The sequence below is a fragment of the Orussus abietinus genome, unplaced genomic scaffold (genome assembly GCF_000612105.2).
Source record: "Orussus abietinus isolate OABI.00-Male unplaced genomic scaffold, Oabi_2.0 scaffold251, whole genome shotgun sequence".
Classification (NCBI taxonomy): Eukaryota; Metazoa; Arthropoda; class Insecta; order Hymenoptera; family Orussidae; genus Orussus; species Orussus abietinus.
Window position 1 is genome coordinate 30,673 of NW_019394399.1, and position 20,668 is coordinate 51,340.

The following is a 20,668-nucleotide window of genomic DNA, read 5'->3' on the forward strand; positions in this document are numbered from 1 at the left end:
CTCGACTCCGTGCCGGACGCGCGATCCCGGGAACTTGGAACTCACTCTACCCGCCGCAAGGATTCCCACCAGCCATCCTTGTGAACCGTACCGGGTAACTTCGCAGCTCTTTGCGAGAAGCGTTCGCGCGTCCAAACTTCGAGCCGAGGAACCGGCACTTGGAATTTCGAATTCGCCGGTTCGGGAAGAGGAATTCACCGCTCACGTCGGCGGCTACTCGTCTCCTGTGTCCTCTTCTCCGGTGAGTTCTAGCATGTACGCGAGAAACGCTTATCGTTTATATGTTTGTGAGAAAACTGTCCAGAAATAATCATTTCTTTACAAAGCTAAAAGGATTCTTGTTCCTGTCTGGTGTACGAATTAGTAGAGAGAATTTGTAACGAATACTCGGATCCCATTTTGAGAGTGTTATTTCCTCGATGCAATCACATCGTGGGACAGAATAGGTAGGTAGGGGCTAATTTGCATAAGAGATCATGTTTCTTTGCTAATTTACATTTATATGTCATTTTTTGATGCATATTGTTTCTACGGTTCTGAACAGAAGTTCGGTGAATTTATGCCTCAAGGCTTATATCTCTATGAATATATATTGGAAAATATGGTTTTACAGATTATTCAACTTAATGTGTTTAATTTGAGTACACGGAGTGAAATCTTAATGTCGTTTAAAGATGGTTTACTAAAATGTGATAGGCCATGTTCCTCCTCGTGGGAACAAAGTGCATTTCAATGGATTAATAATCGGTCGTCGGTAAAAGCCTCTACCTCCTTTACTGAATACACATTTTTTTTAATTTTTATTATTCTTTTAATATGCAGACGAATTGAAGATTAATTCGAAGCGTAGCTTTTCTTTGTAAAATATGAATTATCTTCAGATTTCAGGGTTTGCATTTTATACGCTAAGAAAAAAAATGTCATCGAACCAAAGGAATATTTCTTTGAATAGTGCCAAAGAAATATTTTATTAATTCAAAGAATAATTATTCGACTCCAATTCGAATAAATTGGATGCAACGTTTCTTCAGGATTATGACAATTTATTTGACTTTGAGTCTAATAATTATTCCTTCAATCAACAAAATATTTATTTGCTACTATTAAACAAAATATATATATTTCTTTGGTTCAATAAAACTGATTCTCAGGGTATGCATATAAACTTACACACGAAAATGCACTAAATTCCAAATGGAATATTGCACTACATACATATCAATTGAATTATGCCATACTAAGGCAATACAACGTTCCCGTTAGAAGTTTCATTTGATCGAGGTCTACGTTTGATTCATATTTAGAGGCAAAGAAAATGAGGGGAAGAGGAGTCTCAAGTGTCTTAATAAGTTGATAAATAAATTGCATAACGATATGGGTAAGACTAAGGTAACCAGATCAGTGATTAAATTCTAGGATCCTTTCTTAAGCGGGGATATTGCAAAGATAGAAAAACCGCTAGCCTCCAGCTGTAAGCCCGTGTTATAAACACGGATAAAATCGCTTGTTTTTTGTTTTTTCTTTGCGAGAAATAGATAGTTAAACGATACCTTATGTGCTCGTAAACCAAGGCTGTCTCCGCAAATACAGCATCTCGCAATATTGATACGGCTAAAATAACGGTACCCCGCGCTCGTTGCCATGAAGTCGGGAAAGGTACGACTAGAGCAAACAGAATTACAGTTAATGTCCTTAAATATTTCTCTTCTGCGGGAGCAGCCGCGTCGAAAGAGAGTGGCGAATTTCCCAAGTAATGGGTTTATAACTGCACGCCGTGCCGTCGAGTCTCCAGGTTCACGGTTTTGCGAGAAAATAACACATATCCGCTTGAGTGGCGTTCTACTCCGGAAAATCCTTCCCCGAGAAATCGCATGCCAAATCGCGAGCCGATATTCCGCGAAATATTCAAATCGCATTCGGAACGGACGTTTATTTTCATACGAATGAGAGAATTCCCGGATCTCGGAGAGACTTCTCTCTGCCGTGTTAACCCATTTGCATCGTAAGGAAGTATGAAAAAGAGGGTCCTTATCACAAAATTTCAGGCTGAATGATAGTGACCAGGAAAACTGGGCGTAGTGATGGAAATAATACGTCGCGATCAGTATCGAATCCTAACAGTAAAATATCACTATCAATACCCAAATGATACCCACACGCAGGTATCAAGCCTGAGTAACTACTCGTCCACTGGAAATATTATCGATACTATCGCAATACTTTTTGTTAACCGTCCAAACACAAACAAGTAGAGTAGTTTGTGTTGATATGTACGTGCGAGTCGGAAAATTTACTGCCAATAGTCAATTGTTATTGTCGACTGTCAGTCGCCGAGCGTTATGTGAGAGAATGCGATAAAGGTTAAAAAAATGTCGAAAAGATCGTGGGGGCGGCAGTATTACGGGAGGAATGAGAATGGAGTTATTTAGGGCAATATAAGTACGAAAAAATGTTCTTCGATTAAAAATTTGGGGTAATTATTACCAGTGTTGTTCATTAGAAATGAGCTAAGTTAAGAAATGAAAGATGAGAACTATTATTCATGTATTGTATCATAAAGTACTTGAAATATTCGTATATATTGTTGATAGTATCGATACTTCGCTATTTTGTGACTGTATCAGCACATAACTGTATTGTTATATGTGCCCATAATTATGAAAGTGGTCTAAGTCAAAATTAAAAAAAAAATGAGTTTATCAGTTATTTCACGCCATATTATTTCAAACGAAATTAATTCAATGTAATTTCGAAACAAAAAATATATGACTTAGACCACTTTCATAATTATGGGCACATATGTATCACTCTAAAAGGTATCGATATCGAATATTTATGCTAAGCATCTCATTTTTTATATATTTTCGATACTTTGGAATAAATACCAGAGAATTGAGTTATTGCAATATTATCAATAAGTATCGTATCAGTTCCATCGCTAACTGAGCGTATATGTACGCTAATGATGCAAATGGGTTAAGGTGAAGTGAAACACGTCGAGGAACTTGATCGACGTCGATAAAGAAGATTTTTCTAAATGCCTACGTTGCCGGCGTTCGTTATTATATTGACAGATGTATCGAATTATATTGGATATTGTACCAAATGGCATACTCCACGTGTCGTTTTCGTACAATAAATATCAAGAAATCGAAGTAAAACTCCAGAAATCCTCTGGATTCATGTTTTCTGGGGCCCTAATTGACTGCAGAGGGACACCCCGCGCCGTCTGTGATTTCCAGGTCGATTAAATTTTCACTCCAAGACCTCGTATTCTCATTGTTTTAGCATAGAAGCGCATACAACACTTTTTTTGCCTTTATCCCGTTCAAATGCGAGTTTATCGATTACCAGAGTGTTATAAATTGTCGTAAAATTGTGTCGACCCTTTCGTTTCTCATATCAGAGCCTTCGATAATTGTATATTGATCGAAATATGAGAGCTCGACGCCATTTTGTTTCTGGTCTGGGCTAAGTGAACAAATTTTTTCCAAAAATCCAAATTTTGAATGTGTCAGGACAATTCTTAGATGATCGGGAGTGACGTGTCAAGGTTTCGGCCAGTTTGGTCTAATACCCTTAAAAAAAAGGTGTTGTATTCGAATCGAATGATTTGAAGGGGGTTTCACTTCACCTTAAGCGCGTTTTCTCACGAAGGAAAATGAGTAGGTACCCCTTTTACCGACGGCGAAGCATCGCCGTTGGGAGGACGTTTGGGTGAACTGGAAATTGATATTGAATTAATTTCGAGTAATGGTTGGGTGTAGGATATGCCGAGGTATTCCGAGTAATCGGGGGCAATTTGGAGTATCCCGAGGATATATCCTATGCCGTCTGGGAATGGGAATAGGAATATAAACGAGTCTAACTGTAACAAATCCTCTGATCGTCACGCCCGTTGGTCTTGAGAATCTCGGAACTTCGAGGACTGTTAGACGTTGAACGAGCGTACTTTAACGAGGGAATCCCTTGATCGGTGTGACTCAGAACCTCGAGACTTCCTTTCCCGATGGTCGGCGGTTTCGATAAAACGCCCCTCGAGTCGTACCCTTTTGTGCGCCTTGTTAATTCAGCCCTCGACAGACCTCCCCTAGGATAATTTGGGCCAAATAAAAGAGGGGACTTCTAGACAATGCCGAATGTAACGCCCACCCATATGCGACCTTTCGTTCGACCGTGTCTCCGTAATCTCTTTTGAAACCTCGAATATGTTACGCCTACGTATATTTTTGCGGACAGAACTCGTAGCATAAATTTTCCCAAATTAAACCGTAATAAATATTTTCAAAGGTCATCGTTGAGGAGTAAAATCAAAGAAAGGGGGAGAATTTTGTTTTATAGGAACTTTTTCTGTGATATCTCCTGTATATATACTTTGGAGAGATTATTCAAACATAATGGACTACTCGGCAAAAAATCTTCAAGCTTAAAATTCACAGTTGCGCATATCTAATAACCACGTGTATTACATGGCATAGTAAAAGGTGACCATATCTCGGTAATTGTAAGTATTCTTTAAACCAAAATTGAATCACCGTCCATTTATATTATCCTAGAGAATTAATTTTAGTCCGTGATTTGCACGATTTATGTTCTGAGGTGTTGCGACTTTTTACCGAGCGATGTAATTCTCTTTCTTCCACTCTCAGGAAAAATTATCCGTCGACAAGTGAAATTTGAGAATTTATCTCGTAATTGCGCCATATGGGGGGCGGCTTGTGTTATTACTCGACCTTAATCACTGGCCTTTTATTTCATGTCGACACATAAAGGTCCGTCGCTCGTAACCTTCAGCCTTGAGTAACGCGCAGGAAGTTCAGGGGGAAATGAGGGGAATTTTTCTTTCAGAAAATTTCTCGATACGGTGCACCCGACGGCAATACTAAAATACACATGAGGTCGAAAGGTCGCGAACTTCCTGCATGACCTTTATTGCGATGCCAATGCCTGGGTATTCCTACGGTGCCAGTAGTGCGGATATTATCAGAAAGATAGGTCAGGGATATCGGCTAACTCCCAGCCAGCTAATTGTGCACACATGGAAGGTACGTAGGGTACTCGCCGATCTCATCGAGGCAATCATCTTAATGACGTGCATCCAAGTTCCTTTCGAAAGAATTTACCCAATAATTAATGAACGTTCTCCCCGCGAGTACGTGAACTCTAATGGGTCGCGTTTCCATCTACGAGGAATTTATTTACGTACTTTCTATAATCGTAAACAACTGTCGACATTGTTCCGGTTGACAGACTGGAGAATACGTGCGTGCACTATGTCCTGTGGGGTTACGCACCATTTTTATCGGGGCAATCGGCTCAATTACATCGCATCGAGGTCCTTTTGGTAAGAACTTGACTTACATATCTCGGTGTGCGGTCGACGCTGCAAATGGATACAAGAAGAGAGCCTACTTTCTATTCCGTCCACATTCCCGCCATTAAAATCCGTCACGTACTATCCATCTTCCCTTATTAGATGTTTACTGGATTAAGGTGAAGTGAAACCCCCTTCGAATCAGTCGATTCGAATACAACACTCTTTTTTAAGGGTATTAGACCAAACTGTCCGAAACTTTGACACGTCACTCCTGATCATCTAAGAATTGTCCTGACACATTCATAATTTGGATTTTTGGACTAAATTTTTTAACTTAGCCTAGACTAGAAACAAAATGGCGTCGAACTCTCATATTTCGATCAATATACAATTATCGAAGGCTCTGATATGAGAAACGAAAGGGTCAGGACAATTTTACGACAATTTATAACACTCTGGAAATCGATAAACTCGCATTTGAACAGGATAAAGGCAAAAAAAGTGTTGTATGCGATTCTATGCCAAAACGATGGGAATACGAGGTCTCGGAGTGAAAATTTAATTTACCTGGAAATCACAGATGGCGCAGGGGTTCCCTCTGCAGTCAATTAGGGCCCCAGAAAGCACGAATCCAGAGGATTTCTGGAGTTTTACTTCGATTTCTTGATATTTATTGTACGAAAACGACAGGTGGAGTATGCCATTTGGTACAATGTCCAATATAATTCGACACAGCTGTCGATATAAAAACGAACGTCGACAACGTAGGCATTTAGAAAAATCTTCTCTATCGACATAGATTAAGTTCCTCCACGCGTTTCACTTCACCTTAATGATACGAACGACTAAGCGTCTTTCGTGGACCAATCGTGGAGTGACTTTTGGGCGTGGGAGCCGAAAACTTGGTACGTGATCATTTGGTCGACATTCAGACGCCTCGTATATTTCTTCCGTGGAAATTCGTCCGTTGCAACACCCTGATAGATCGTAGATACTAATTTCCGTTCGCCTAATGGCCAACATATGTGATCCTCCCAGCGTGGAGTGTCACACTGAAACACCGTTACCGATAGAATGGTAAATTAATATACCCGGTAAAAACCACAGCCATTAGTCAATCTCTCAGCCTCGACCATTAATTACCGATCGATATTTCCCTTACCTAATATCAATTAAAACTAATTGAGTCGGTACCATTCCTGATACAGTCTGGGAGATTAATCGCGTGATCATCTCTTTATCGTCCAATTAATTCGAGGGATTTTCACGTCGTCGTTGTATGATATATGCTTCTCTCTGGTATCGAGTCGCTCTTTTTTATTAAGCTGAAGGAAATTAATCGAAGCATCACCTCGGTTCATCGGCCAGATCCAATCGCACGTGGTTGACCTTCGTTTCCGAGGGTGGGTTTCGACTTCCTGTGAGTTTTGCATGGTAGTAACCTTTCGTCAAAGGTTAACGAGTTCGCAGTTGAGGTCGAGGGTGAAAAGCGCAGTCAGGTGGCTCTAATTGGAGCACCGTTCTCGGTACCGCGCCTCTCTCCACTTTGACTTCTGCGACCCGTGAAGTGCATCGTACCGCACCTGCAACTGTACCTGCGATTAGACGACACTTGCTCCTCGCGAGCAATGTTTACGCGAATTCGCGTCCCACATACTTCCAGGATGCATTCACACGCACCAAAGTAGGTGACTCATTCGTTGCTTCCGCCGCGTAAACCAATGGAACTCGGTCGAAGCACGTACGTGACCAACAGAGAAAAGTTACTAACAATTTATATTGAATTCTTAAGATTACTTATCTTCAGTTTCAACCCAGCTGGGCAATTCGTGAAAACTAAACGTTCCTTCTGACCGCTTGCAACAATTGCGTTATACTTTACCTTTTAAGGTGATGTGAAACACGTCGAGGAACTTATCGACGTCGATTAAGATTTTTCTAAATGCTTCGTTGCTTCCGCCGCGTAAACCAATGGAACTCGGTCGAAGCACGTACGAGACCAACATGGAAAAATTACTAACAATTTATATTGAATTCTTAAGATTACTTATCTTCAGTTTCAACCCAGCTGAGCAATTCGTGAAAACTAAACGTTCCTTTTGACCGCTTGCAACAATTGCGTTATACTTTACCTTTTAAGGTGATGTGAAACACGTCGAGAAACTTATCGACGTCGATTAAGATTTTTCTAAATAACCGTTTTTATATTGACCCCTGTGTCGAATTATATTGGGTATTGTACTAAGTGGCATACTCCACTTGTCGTTTTCGTACAATAATTATAAGGAAGTCGAAGTAAAACTCCAGAAATCCTCTGGATTCGTGGTTTCTGAGGTCCTAATTGACTGCAGAGGGTCACTCCGCGGCATCTGTGATTTCCAGGTCGATTAAATTTTCACTTCGAGACCTCGTATTCCTATCGTTTTGGCATAGAATCGCATACAACACTTTTTTTTTCCTTTATCCCGTTCAAATGCGAGTTTATCGATTACCAGAGTGTTCTAAATTGTCGTAAAATTGTTCTGACCCTATCGTTTCTCATATCAGAGCCTTCGATAATTGTATATTGATTGAGATATGAGAGCTCACGCTCTTTCGATTCTGGTCAGGGCTAAGTTAAAGAATTTTGTTCAAAAATCCAACATTTGACAATGTCAGGATAATTCGTAGGTACCCTCGAGTCATGTGTCAAAGTATTTGACGGTTCGATGCAATACCCTTAAAAAAAAGTGTTATTCGAGTCGACTGATTTGAGGGGAGTTTCACTTCACCTTAAGGTGATGTGAAAGTGGCGTTGAAGAGCTTTTGTTAATGAAACTTTTCTCCAAATTGGATTTACCGAATCGTTTTAAACTTTACAATGTGAATACGGAGACTATATGGAAGGTTCTGCAAGTCGTGAAACTTCAGTTTCTTTTAAATTTGTTTATGGGTAGTTTTACAATTTTGTATAAGAAATGAAATTTCATAACTGTCAAGATCTTTATACACTCTATATTCATGTTGCAAAATTTCAACCGATTCGGTACACCCAGTTCAATGAAAAGTTTCATGAACGATCGTTCCCTCAGATGCCACTTTTACATCCCCTTAACGGAAAAACTCCCAATGAATTATACATACCTATTTTTATATCGAAACTAGTCCGTGAAGTACAATAAATGCCCGTAATAGTCAATTTTGTAAGATTATAAGAGTAATTGATTTTTGAGGACTAGTACAAATAATAATTTTTATTTGTATTTTAGTCTCAACATTTATATTATTTCCATATGCACTTACTACGTAATAACGGACCCGAAGGTATACAGCGAAATAATAAAATATACGCACTCGATGAATATCGTTTGTATTATGAAAATATTCAATAAATACGAACAAATAAAATGGGAATATCCAAACTTGTGTATTTCAGATTTAGTGTTAAAATACTATGCCTTAATATACAACAGACTTTGTCTAACAACGAAGAAAGATGATCGAGTTTAAAGAAACATGCTTAACATTTGGATTAATGTTAATTCAGTGAATCAAAAAAACCAAATATTGTCCAATTGTTTTCGTTACTCGATGAGCTAAATTGTGAGGATTTGCGAACGAGAGAAATCAGCCAAAGCCTTTCATTAATTCGCGGATCATCTGATAATCTGATAAATACCACTAGGAGTGTATTGAGCATCTTTATTATCCTACTTATCCTTATTGTTCGTTATTGGCGTCGAGCATCGTTTCCAATCGTTATCCGTATTCGGCGGTTTCGGTATTAACGCATACATTAACGGAATCTAACGATGGCGCAATTACCGCGCAACGAGAGACTTTCCACTCGCGTTCGCCTAGGAAATAATGGGTACATTCTCGCAGTTATTACGGCGGTCCTCGTCGTTAGGACTTCCGTCGTGGCTCGAACGTGTTCCGCCGTATGGAACCGTGCGAGTGCGAGACAAGAGCCGCCGTTGTTGGTCATTTTTTCAAGCAAGCCCGTCGGAACGGCACGGAAACAAAGGGCAGTATTCTCGGCTCCGTTGGCGAAAATAAGAAGAAGGACGAAGGGCTGGCAAAGATGATGTGGGCTCCCTTTAATTGGCCGCTCTCTCTGGCTTTTCGAGAGAGAGAGAGGGAGAAACTTTTCGGCTCTCGCCTCCGAGCGAGGTAATCGAAGTCGATCCGCGAACGGCCGGTCTTCCCTTCTAACCTGTAATATAACTGGGCCGGAAATTAAAAGGAGAAGCCCATGACTCATGCCTCGTTTAGGGTCTGGCAAAAGTCGAGCGGCCCTCTCGAATCGCTTCCATGGAGGATTCTCCACGTCAACGGGGTGCGGTTTACTACAGGGGATGAAACTCGGAGAATTAGCAGGGTTCGACGTCGGCGATATAAGAGAGGGAGACCATAAGTGAAGTGTCATGGTCGTGACAGGGCCTTGTATGTTAATAGGCACCTTATATTTATTTCTTCTCTTCAAAAAAATAAGAGGAAAAAATTGCAAAATGTTAACGCTAGAACTACCAAGCCTAGTCAAATTTACTGTATTTAGATGGCCCACCACAGCCAAAAAATATCCGCCTGTAGTTCTAGTGTTATACGGAATCTGATAAAAGAATCGAGCGAGATCCGCGAATCGCTGTCATAAAGGATTCTTTGCGGAAATAGATGCGGTTTACTACAGGAGATGAAACTCGGAGAATTAGCAGGGTTCGACGTCGGCGATATAAGAGAGGGAGATCATAAGTGAAGTGTCATGGTCGTGACAAGGCCTTGTATATTAATAGGCACCTTTTATTCATTTTTTCTCTTCAAACAAGGGGGAAAAATTGCAAAATATCAAACGGAATCCGGTTAAAAAACAAACGAGATACGCGAATCTCTTCCATAAAGGATTCTCCGCGTTAAGGGATGCGATATTACCGCAAGGGATGAAGTTCAGAAAATTAACGGGGATATGAGAGATGGAGGCCATAAATGAAAGGTCGTGGCAAGAGCCTTGTACATTTATAGGCACCTTTCATTAGTCTTTTTTCTTAAGAAAAGGGAGAAAAATTTCAAAATACTAGACAGAATCTGGCAAAAAACGAGCGAGATCCGCGAATCGCATTCACAAAGGATTCTCCGTGTCAAGGGATGTAATGTTACTACAGGGGGATGAAGCTCAGAGAAGAAACGGGGATCGACGTCGGCGATACGAGAGAGGGAGGCCATAAGTAAAATGTCATGGTCGTGACAAGAGCCTTGTACATTTATAGGCATCTTTTATTAGTCTTTTTTCTTAAAAAAAAATGAGGAAAAAATTTCAAAATATTAGATAGAATCTGGGAGAAAACGAGCAAGATCCGCAAATCGCTCTCACGAAGGATTCTCCGTGTCAAGGGATGCAGTGTTACTACAGGGGATGAAGGTCAGAGAATGAACAGGGATCGACGTCGGCGATACGAGAGAGGGAGGCCATAAATGAAATGCCATGGTCGTGACAAGAGCCTTGTACATTTATAGGCATCTTTTATTAATCTTTTTTCTTTAAAAGAAAAAAAAAGGTGAAGGAAATGTACAGAATATTAAATGAGCGACGAGCGAGATGCCCGAACCATTTTCATGAAGAATTTTCCGCGTCAACGAGGTGTGGTTTATAAGGGGACGAAAGTATGAGGGTTGTTGGCGTCGACGTCGGCAATATAAGAGGGCGACCATAAGTGGGATGTCAAGGCCGTGACAAGAGCCTTGTACATTTAGGGTCCGGTCACATAACGCATTTTGAATGCGCGTTCGTTCATGCATTACAGCTATGCCATTGTATGAACTATCGCGCCGTCAAAAACGTGCTACGTGAATAGGCCCCCTTGTACCCTGACAAAGACAAAAAGAAAGCTGCTTGACTTAAAGAAATATGCATTACGGCGACAAAATTCTACGATCATTTGAGTCCAAAGAAATGTCAAATTGAGTTAACAGAATTATTTTATTGAATCAAACGAAAGAAAATGGTACCTCTTAATAGATATCGATGTTTCACCGACAATAGCAAGATGCGATAAGAAATAAATAAGTTTACCATTACGAAATATGTAATTATTTGGACATTAGGATTGTTGGGTGGACCACATACTTTCTTTGTTCAAGAAAATATTAGCTTGATTGGATAAATACCATCTCGAAATAAATAAAGGAATTCTTAAACAAGTGTATATATAGTGCGACTGAAATAAACTATATCGCGCAGGAAAGGAACGAACAGAATATGTTTAAAAAAAAAATAATTAAATTAATTAAACCCTATTTTATGCTAGAATATTTTTTCCGATTATATATGGCTGAGGCAATTACGTTTACATCAACAAAATATATTTATTTCAGTCAAGGTAGGTGTCCCAGGTCGATCTCTCCGATTTGATTTCTTTTATAATATGTTATAGTAGACTAAAAACTAAGCGCCACGTATATTTTTTTGATCTACCATTAAACACTTTAAGGGGGTGAAACCACCATCCAAAGTAAGGCATGTCAAGGGGCGATTTGGCAGTTTCACCCGCAAGAACATAATATTTTTTAACCAATCCATTTGGAAAAGCTTTCTCATAACGAGAAATGAAAAATATAAAACTCAATAAAAAAAAAATTAAGGGGTGAGCAACCCCTCATAGGCCTTACTTTGGATAGTGGTTTCACATCCTTCAAGTGTTTAATGGCAGATAAAAAAAAATACGTGTTGCTTAGTTTTTAGTCCACTATAACATATTATTAAAGAAATCAAATCGGAGAGATCAACCTGAGATACCTTCCTTGTCAGCGTAGACCCTGGATTCGTGTTTCCCTTGAAAATGAAACGAGAAGGAAGAAATTGCAAAATATTAAACATAAAACCCAAGAGAAATCGAGAGGGATCCACAAAGTGTTTGCATAAAGGATTCTTCGGGTCAACGTGGTGAGATTTATTAGGGGATGAACGTCGAAGGGTGGCGATGATCGACATCGATGATATAAACGAGGGCGACCATAAGTGAGACGTTGTCAAGAGTGTTAAATTTTCGGCCACCGTATTAATCTTTTCTCTTAAAGAAAAGGAACAAATGAAATCACTTTAAATGAAAGAATTAAAAAAAACTCGGAATGTCAGGTGAAATGACGCGGTTGCGCTTAACCTTTAAACGATGCCAAACCTCGTCGGGAATTTTTAAGAACCCCGCAATTCGTAGGAATTTAATATCCAGGATTCCTTGTCCTTACCCGAATTCTTCGGATATTACATTTCCTGCAAAACTGAGGGAACGACTGATTAGGAGTCAGGGAACGAGTAGCTCGCAGGACGGAAGGAAACGGAGGAGACGAAAATAAACTACCTTCACTGGACATTTAATTACTCCTGAACAAGTATCTATATTTGTAAAAGCTAAATACCACTCATTCACTGCCTGACTCATCATCGTTCAGCCGAAACCGCTGGGCACAGAAACGTGAAATTTGGGTTGTATGTTCCTTTTGTAACATAGATAATCCCTAAGGAGGGTTTTTTCGAACTTTATCCCCTAAGAGGGTGAAAATGGGTAAAACATGTTTTTACAAATTTCTTAACATCTCTCAAGCCCGCTGAGATATTGACTTGGATTTACCCAAAAAGAAATACACGTACGTATACCTAAAAACCAATTTCAGGATTTCGCTCTAATCAATCCTGTAGGGGGTGAAAAAAGGTAACATACGTTTTTACAAATTTCTACTTGCACATATCACGAGCGAAGCCGCGACGTGGCATGTTAATAAATAATAAATTAGAATCGTTACAGGATATTTTCCTAATTCTCATTCATGCTATCCTAGGATCCCCACGGTTTCGTCCCTTTCATTGGAAGCTCTCTTAATAAAATATAAACGGAGAATAATAGAATAGGCGAGAATTACGTTTAAGCCAGCAAAAGGAGGGAATTAAGGCGGTCGTTAAGGTGAAGTGAAACACGTCGAGGAACTTAATCGACGTCGATAAAGAAGATTGTTTTAAATGCTTACGTTGCCGACGTTCGTTTTTATATTGACAGCTGTGTCGAATTATATTGGATATTGTACCAAATGGCATACTTTCCTGTCGTTTTCGTACAATAATTATAAAGAATTCGTAGTAGATCTCCAGAAATCCTCTGGATTCATGCTTTCTGGAGCCCTAATTCACTGCAGAGGGACACCCTGCGCCATCTGTGATTTCCAGGTCAATTAAATTTTCCCTTCAAGACCTCGTATTCCTATCGTTTTGGCATAGAAGCGCATACAACACTTTTTTTTTCCTTTATCCCGTTCAAATGTGAGTTTATCGATTACCAGAGTGTTCTAAATTGTCGTCAAATTGTCCTGACCCTTTCGTTTCTGATATCAGAGCCTTCGATAATTATATTTCGATCGAAATATAAGAGCTCGACGCCATTTTGGTTCTGGTGTGGGCTAAGTTAAACAATTTTTTCCGAAAATCCAAATTTTGAATGTGCCAGGACATTTTTTAGACGATCAGGAGTGATGTGTCAAAGTTTCGGACAGTTTGGTTGGTCTAATACCCTTAAAACAGTGTGTTGTATTCGAATCGACTAATTTGAAGGGGGTTTCACTTCACCTTAACGAGTCCGGTTTTATGAGTACTTTTCGGGGGGGGTAGTCTCGGCTTTCTTCGATTCCGAAAGAAGGAAGGTTCGGCCGGTAGTTTGCTCACAAGTGTTCGTGGTTGGCGGCCTGTCACGAAAATAGAGGTAGGCACATAAATGCAGCGCAGATCAAAGGCCGTGCTGGCGCAGCTCTCGAGCGAGCCAGCGCTCTGAAAGCGCGGCCGAACAAGACGAACAAGAAAGGGAACGGCCAGGCCATCCCCCCGCCGCCAAATTGTTTTGTTTCCCATCGTACCTTAACGCCTCTCTCGGCCTTCTTGTTTTCAGTTTCCGCTCTTAGGCTTGTCTAAAAATATACAAAGCGTCGCTGATGTTTCTCGGAAGCGCGACGTTGGCGCCGCTAACCGCCCCTTACCTACAGCGACGACGCAGCACGGACGTTTTTAATTTTGCGCCCCCTAGGCACTTCTGTTCTTAGGAACCACCTTGAAATCTCGAGAACCTTGGCATCGTTTAGCCAAAAATTCGCAACGTCAAATACTCATTAATGTACTCGAGAATTAAATTCTACGGCCCCACGTTAACCATCCGTTAACCATCTTCCCATCTGAAACGTTTTTTAACTGCGCAACGTACAGCCATTAACGAGAACGATATTAATAACAATAGTAATGTACAAATCATAACAAATTTTATTGCGACGTTAACTACAAGTTTGCTCATTTGTCGCAAAATCGTGGGCCTTGTCCAATACTCGAAGTATTACGTCCAAACTTAATTGTACTTGTAATTATTAAGATGTATGGAAAAGAAATGTCAAAATATTTATAAAACTTTTCTCCAAACTTAGTGCACCGAATAATTTGAAACTTCAGAACGTGATTATGGAAGCTCTAAGGATAAACGCGATGCTCGTGAAATTTCATAAAAAAAAAGTCGTTTATTTATCTTAGACTAGAACCGAGCACACATTTTCGTTGATAAATAAAATTTCACGAGCATTATGTTCTTCCTTCGAACCTCCATTCTCACGTGCCGAAGTTTCCAATGGATTCGGTGCACCCAGTTTGAAGAAAAGTTTTGTAAATATGTTAACGTTTTGATATACATATATACCCTTTCGGAACACCTTAACGATAACGTTAGCAATATATAAACCGTAAAAAATGTTTCTAGAGGTTAGCCAACCCGACGAGGCAGTTTGTTCCGATACCGCGCAAAGTTCCTCCACGATCTGCGGGGAGTCCATCGTTCCTCAAAAGCGAGGTCCCACGCTGTCGCTAATTTATCCATCTGCCGCAGTCATAGGCCTAGCCCATTCTCCGAAGCATAACGCGCAAGGTTAATCGCGTCCGAAGCGTGAAGCACGTGACCGGGGAAGTCCGGGGATCGCGCAGCATCCCTGCAGGAGTCTGAGAAGGCGTCTGCACGTGTATGCAACCCGAGGACGCCTCGCTCGGTCGGTGTCGGAGAGTCTCGGCGAGTTTCGGCGGGTCTCGGCGAGTTTCGGCGAGTTTCGGCGGGTCTCGGCGGGTCTCGGCGGGTCTCGGCGGGTCTCGGCGGGTCTCGGCGGGTCTCGGCGGGTCTCGGCGGGTCTCGGCGGGTCTCGGCGGGTCTNGTCTCAGCCGGTCCGGGCGCGGCAGCGGAGGGGGTGCCGGTGCTTCCGGTTTCTAGCCGATTGAGTTTATATCGCATGTGGCGCGGCGAGCGGTTAAGCCGCGCTCCCACGAGTTGCCGGCGGCGTCATCGACCACCGTGATCCCTCTTTAGTCGCTGCCTCTCTTTCCTTCTCGTCGCTCCCCTCCACACCGCTGGCGCTCCTTCTCTTCCGTCGATTCGTTCTCTCTCCCTCTGCGTCCCCGTTCCGCCCGCCGCCCTCGCTGGCATCGCTCGTTGCCTTCTCTCTCCCGCGCTCGCCTTCCCCGCCTTCCCCACCCCCGGCCCATCAGCCTCTCTCTCGCGCTCCTTCCGCGACGCGGCATCTTTTTCTCCCGTTCGCCCGCCGCTGCCGTGCCCTCTCGCGGTCGCCTCTCGCTTTCGCACCGGATCACCTTGGTGCGCCACACTCGACCGGCTTAACCTCTCGATCGGATCGCATAAACCAATATAGCGTACGCCCGCCGATGGTCGGGCCGCATTCCCGTTTCCTAATTGCGGCCCGCCGACCCCGCGAGCTGACCGACGGCCGATCCGCGGAGGGATCCCCCTCTTCTCGCTTCCGGAAACGCGAGAGAGAACCCCCCGGCGTTCTATTTCGATGTTTTCAACCGTGGGTCCTACGAAGACACGGATGGTGAGAATCGCTCCAGGGGTGAAGCTCGAGACGCGAGGGGGAGGAAAGGTGGCGGCCATCTTGTCCTGCTAACGACCACGTGTTTTAAAGGGAATTAAGGGGATGTGAAAGTGGCATCCGAGGAGCCAATCGTTCATGAAACTTTTCTCCGAACTGGGTATACCGAATCGTTTCAGACTTGAAAATATGAACATGAAAGCTGAAAGTAAGGTCCTGACTCTCAGGAAATTTCAGTTTTTATCAAGAATTTTGAAAATATCTATAAACAAATGGTTAAAAAATTGAAATTTCACGAGGGTTAGGACCTTCCTTATAGCTTTCATGTACGTATTTTCAAGTTTTAAAGGATTCGGTACGTCCAGCTCGATGAAAAGTTTCATAAATGGGAGCTCGGTGACGTCACTTTCACATCGCCTTAAAACAATTTGAAGTACATACACGGTTACCGTTATTGTCGCTTGCAATTTTCGTGTCCTTGAGAACAGCGTAGAAAACGATTTCACGAGCTTTATACCTTTTAACTCGCGCCTTATCGTACCTCAAAAAAAGGCATAATTTTATAACCGTAGCTATCGTGTTCACGAACATGAGATCGCATATGTGGCGTAGTCTGGGAAGATGGCCGCTGCAGTCCTCTCCTCATACGTGTCGAGCTTTAATCCCCTCGTCCGAGAGCTCACCTTATGCTCCATTTGTCTCTTCATAGATCCATGACTTCGACAAATGTGACAATTACTTCGAAAAGAGCTTTGCTCCCTCGTAAGGTGACTTCTTCCGTGTACGCTGAACAAGGCGTCATCGGTTTTAGAGATTCGACAAGTTTGAATATTTGCCCTATAGTTAAATTGCATTCTTAATGTCTTTTATTGTATTACCGTACTTGTAAATCGCCCGTAGTTGCGCCGCATTCCAATTTCGTAATTACAGACCCACGACCTTTTGTTCCGATCCGCTTTCATTGGCGTTGCCGGATGAAACGATCGAATCGAGCCGATAGAAGGTAATGCTACTAGATGTGGCGCAGGCCCTGCAGAGTGAATTTATTGCTGTGGTCGTTTATTTAATTTCCTATCAAGTACTTGTGGAGAAATGGTAGACCTTATTAATTCGCTTTAATGTCGGGGTTTTCAGTTTCCATGCTTCCGTGCTACCGATATAGATTCTTGCCTTAAGGTGAAGTGAAACGCGTCAGGGACCTTGATCGACGTCGATTAAGAAGATTTTTCTAAATGCCCACGTTGCCGACGTTCGTTTTTATATTGACAGCTGTGTCGAATTATATTGGATATTGTGCCAAATGGCATACTCCACCTGTCGTTTTCGTACAATAAATATAAAAAAATCGAAGTAAAAGTCCAGAAATCCTCTGGATTCGTGCTTTCTGGGGCCTTAATTGACTGCAGAGGGACACCCTGCGCCATCTGTGATTTCCAGGTTAATTCAATTTTCACTCCGAGACCTCGTATTCTCATCGTTTTAGCATAGAAGCGCATACAACACTTTTTTTGCCTTTATCCCGTTCAAATGTGAGTTTATCAATTACCAGAATGTTCTAAATTGTCGAAAAATTGTCCTGACCCTTTCGTTTCTCATATCGGAGCCTTCGATAATTGTATATTGATCGAAATATCAGCTCGACGCCATTTTGGTTCTGGTGTGGGCTAAGTTAAAAAATTTTGTCCAAAAATCCAAATTTTGAATGTGTCAGGACAATTCTTAGATGATCAGGAGTGATGTGTCAAAGTTTCGAAAAGTTTGGTCCAATACCCTTAAAAAAAAGTGTTATATTCGAATCGACTGATTTGAAGGGAGTTTCACTTCACCTTAATTCGCCTAAGTCATTCCCGAATCTTCGCCGAAATTTCTCGGGGAACGTTATGTTCCGAGGGGGTCAATCAGCGTTCATCGTTTCACCGATCAAATCACGCGCCCGCTCCAACGGAATACCGCCTTGTTCTCTCCAACGGAAAGCAGCTTCGGTCGGCTGCGGCGCAATTCGATGTACCGCTATTTCGCGATTCCACCATAGACGTAGAATGTACGGACCCCATACCCTGATCCAGTCTTTGACTATATAGGGATGAACTACTAGTCGTTTTTCTCTTACCACGATGTGATAGCCCTAAAAGTGTGACTAACGTGAACTATGGTGCAGCCCCCGCGTTAATAACTAAAAAGAAGAAAATTCAAACATAACTATTTGGATCGACATGACAATCCCAAAAGCTGGTTCTTTAAGAGTACATTGACATAAGAAAAAGATTATCGATAATTTACGCAATTTTCAATTCTATTGAACATCTTTTTATGCACTACACGTAAAATATCCATGAATGCCTAAGAAAAAGTTTTTGCTGAGAAGCTTATAAATAAGATATCACTTATTCAAATATAATGAGTTAATCACATACCCATAACATAGCATACTTGCTGCATTTTCTCGATTTTTAAGCTGATATTTTGTGTTATTGCGGCCTTTATAAAGTTACAGCGGTCCATTTTTGTTAACTGATTGCAAGTCGTTTACTTTGCCTATTTAACCAGTTAACTGTGTCGACCTATTGGAAACGTGTGTTCTCATGACGAGTATACTCGTCAAACACAGCTAACTGGTTAAATTCCCGGACGTATTGAATTAAATTAAAATCTCCCGGGTACATTAAATGATTAGTTCTTGGTAAGAGATGGCGCTGACATCCTAACAACCTGTGTGAAGTTGGTACCTACCAAGTGCATGTTTTATAGTCAAAGCCGTTTACTCACTCTTTCTCTCCCTCTCTTTACGTGGAATAGGTACGCGGCGCAATATGGCGACAGTCTATCCATCAGTAAGAGAGAAAAACAGAGAAAGAGGTAGAGAAAGGGTAGCCCCTCTGTTCTCTCTTTTTTCTCTTCACCGCCTTCACAGGAGTATCAAAGGAATGATTGAGCTTATGGGCTCCATACCTTGATCCATATACTAAATACTTTCAATGTTTAATAATGTAATATAACCTCGCAATTACAAAAACTAACCTCTACATCCTACTAAATTCTCTTTCTTCTAACGAAAATGGGTCTGAGGCATCACGTAATTCGCTTCTTCTTCAAATAAGGTTATTATTACGTCCCCGAATACGATTGTTGCCAAAAATCAAAACACCCAGGAGATTTTCCATTTCGAATTTCGGTGTCAGAATCCATGGAAGATGGCGTTTGCGGCGCTTATTATCCTATCTTTTCTTGTATGCTTCACCATTTCTCTTAAAAATTTGTGCCGAGCCAGTTCATATGAATGGTCTCGCATTTTCACCACCAAAAACGTTCCGTAATACCGTGAGCTACTCATCTTTCACATTTTCGCTCAATTTGCTTTACGTAATAGACTCCCAGCTATCCAGTCGGTATAGAGACCAGGAGCCCTATACCTCCTACGTCCATGGCTTCGCCCGGCCACGAAGCGATTCGGTATTTCGCCATTTCGCGATTCCGCGACTCCTCGATGCGCTCATCGACGTTATCGCGCGATCCCGCGATCCCGCGATGCGCTCGCCGGCGTTACTCGCGATCCTTGCGCGAAGCCAGCCGGAAATCTGCGCGCCCCGCCTGTGGACATTGCCATTCGAAATATATTCCGAGGTTAGCCCAGCGGAACAGAGAGAAACCGGCGGCCGAGCCGAACCGCGGATCTTGGGCAACCCGCGATTCCGCAACGGCCTGCGAGTGCACCGGCTATCTTCACATCTGGCCGGCCGTGATTTTAGGTCCCGCGGAGGAGCGTTACGGGCCTTAATTCTAACGAGCGAGATGGAAAGGAGGATCGTTCCCCGGCGCTCGTCCGGCTGCTCGGCGATCCCGGCATTGCGGTTGGGTAATCGGACCGACCGCTCGGACCGCTTGCTCTCACCGATCGAGAACGAGACGATTCTTTGGGGCTTCTTTCGCTTCCTTCCTGTACTCGCGGGTTCCGCTGGGAGAACGATTCGACCGACGATGATCGCCGCCCCGCGAATCGATAACCAATGGACGCAAACCGCGCTTCTTTCCGGCACTAAGAGGTTAAGGTGAAATGAAACCCCCTTCAAATCAGTTGATTTGAATACAACACTTTTTTTTAAGGGTATTGGACTAAACTGTTCGGAATTTTGACATTATTCCTGATCATCTAAGAATTGCCCTGACTCGTTCAAAATTTGGATTTTTAGAAAAAATGTTTTAACTCAGCCCAGACCAAAATCAAAACGGCGTCGAGCTCTCATATTTTGATCAATATACAATTATTGAAGGCTCTGATATGAGAATCGAAAAGGGTCAGGACAATTTTACGACAATTTAGAACACTCTGGTAATCGATAAACTCGCATTTGAACGGGATAAAGGCAAAAAAGTGTTGTATGCGCTTCTATGCTAAAACGATGGGAATACGAGGTCTCGAAGTGAAAATTTAATTGACCTGGAAATCACAGATGGCGCAGAGTGTCCCTCTGCAGGCAATTAGGGCCC

At 42.0% G+C, this 20,668-nt stretch overlaps 1 protein-coding gene across 1 annotated transcript in view; it reads left to right on the top strand.

Annotated features, from left to right (window-relative positions):
• LOC105694689 overlaps positions 1 to 20,668 on the top strand; it is a 70,504-nt gene continuing 49,836 nt past the window's right edge. The window contains exon 1 of the mRNA XM_012415584.2: positions 1 to 241. The gene's annotated coding sequence lies outside the window, so the exon portion shown is untranslated. The remainder of the gene's footprint in view (positions 242 to 20,668) is intronic.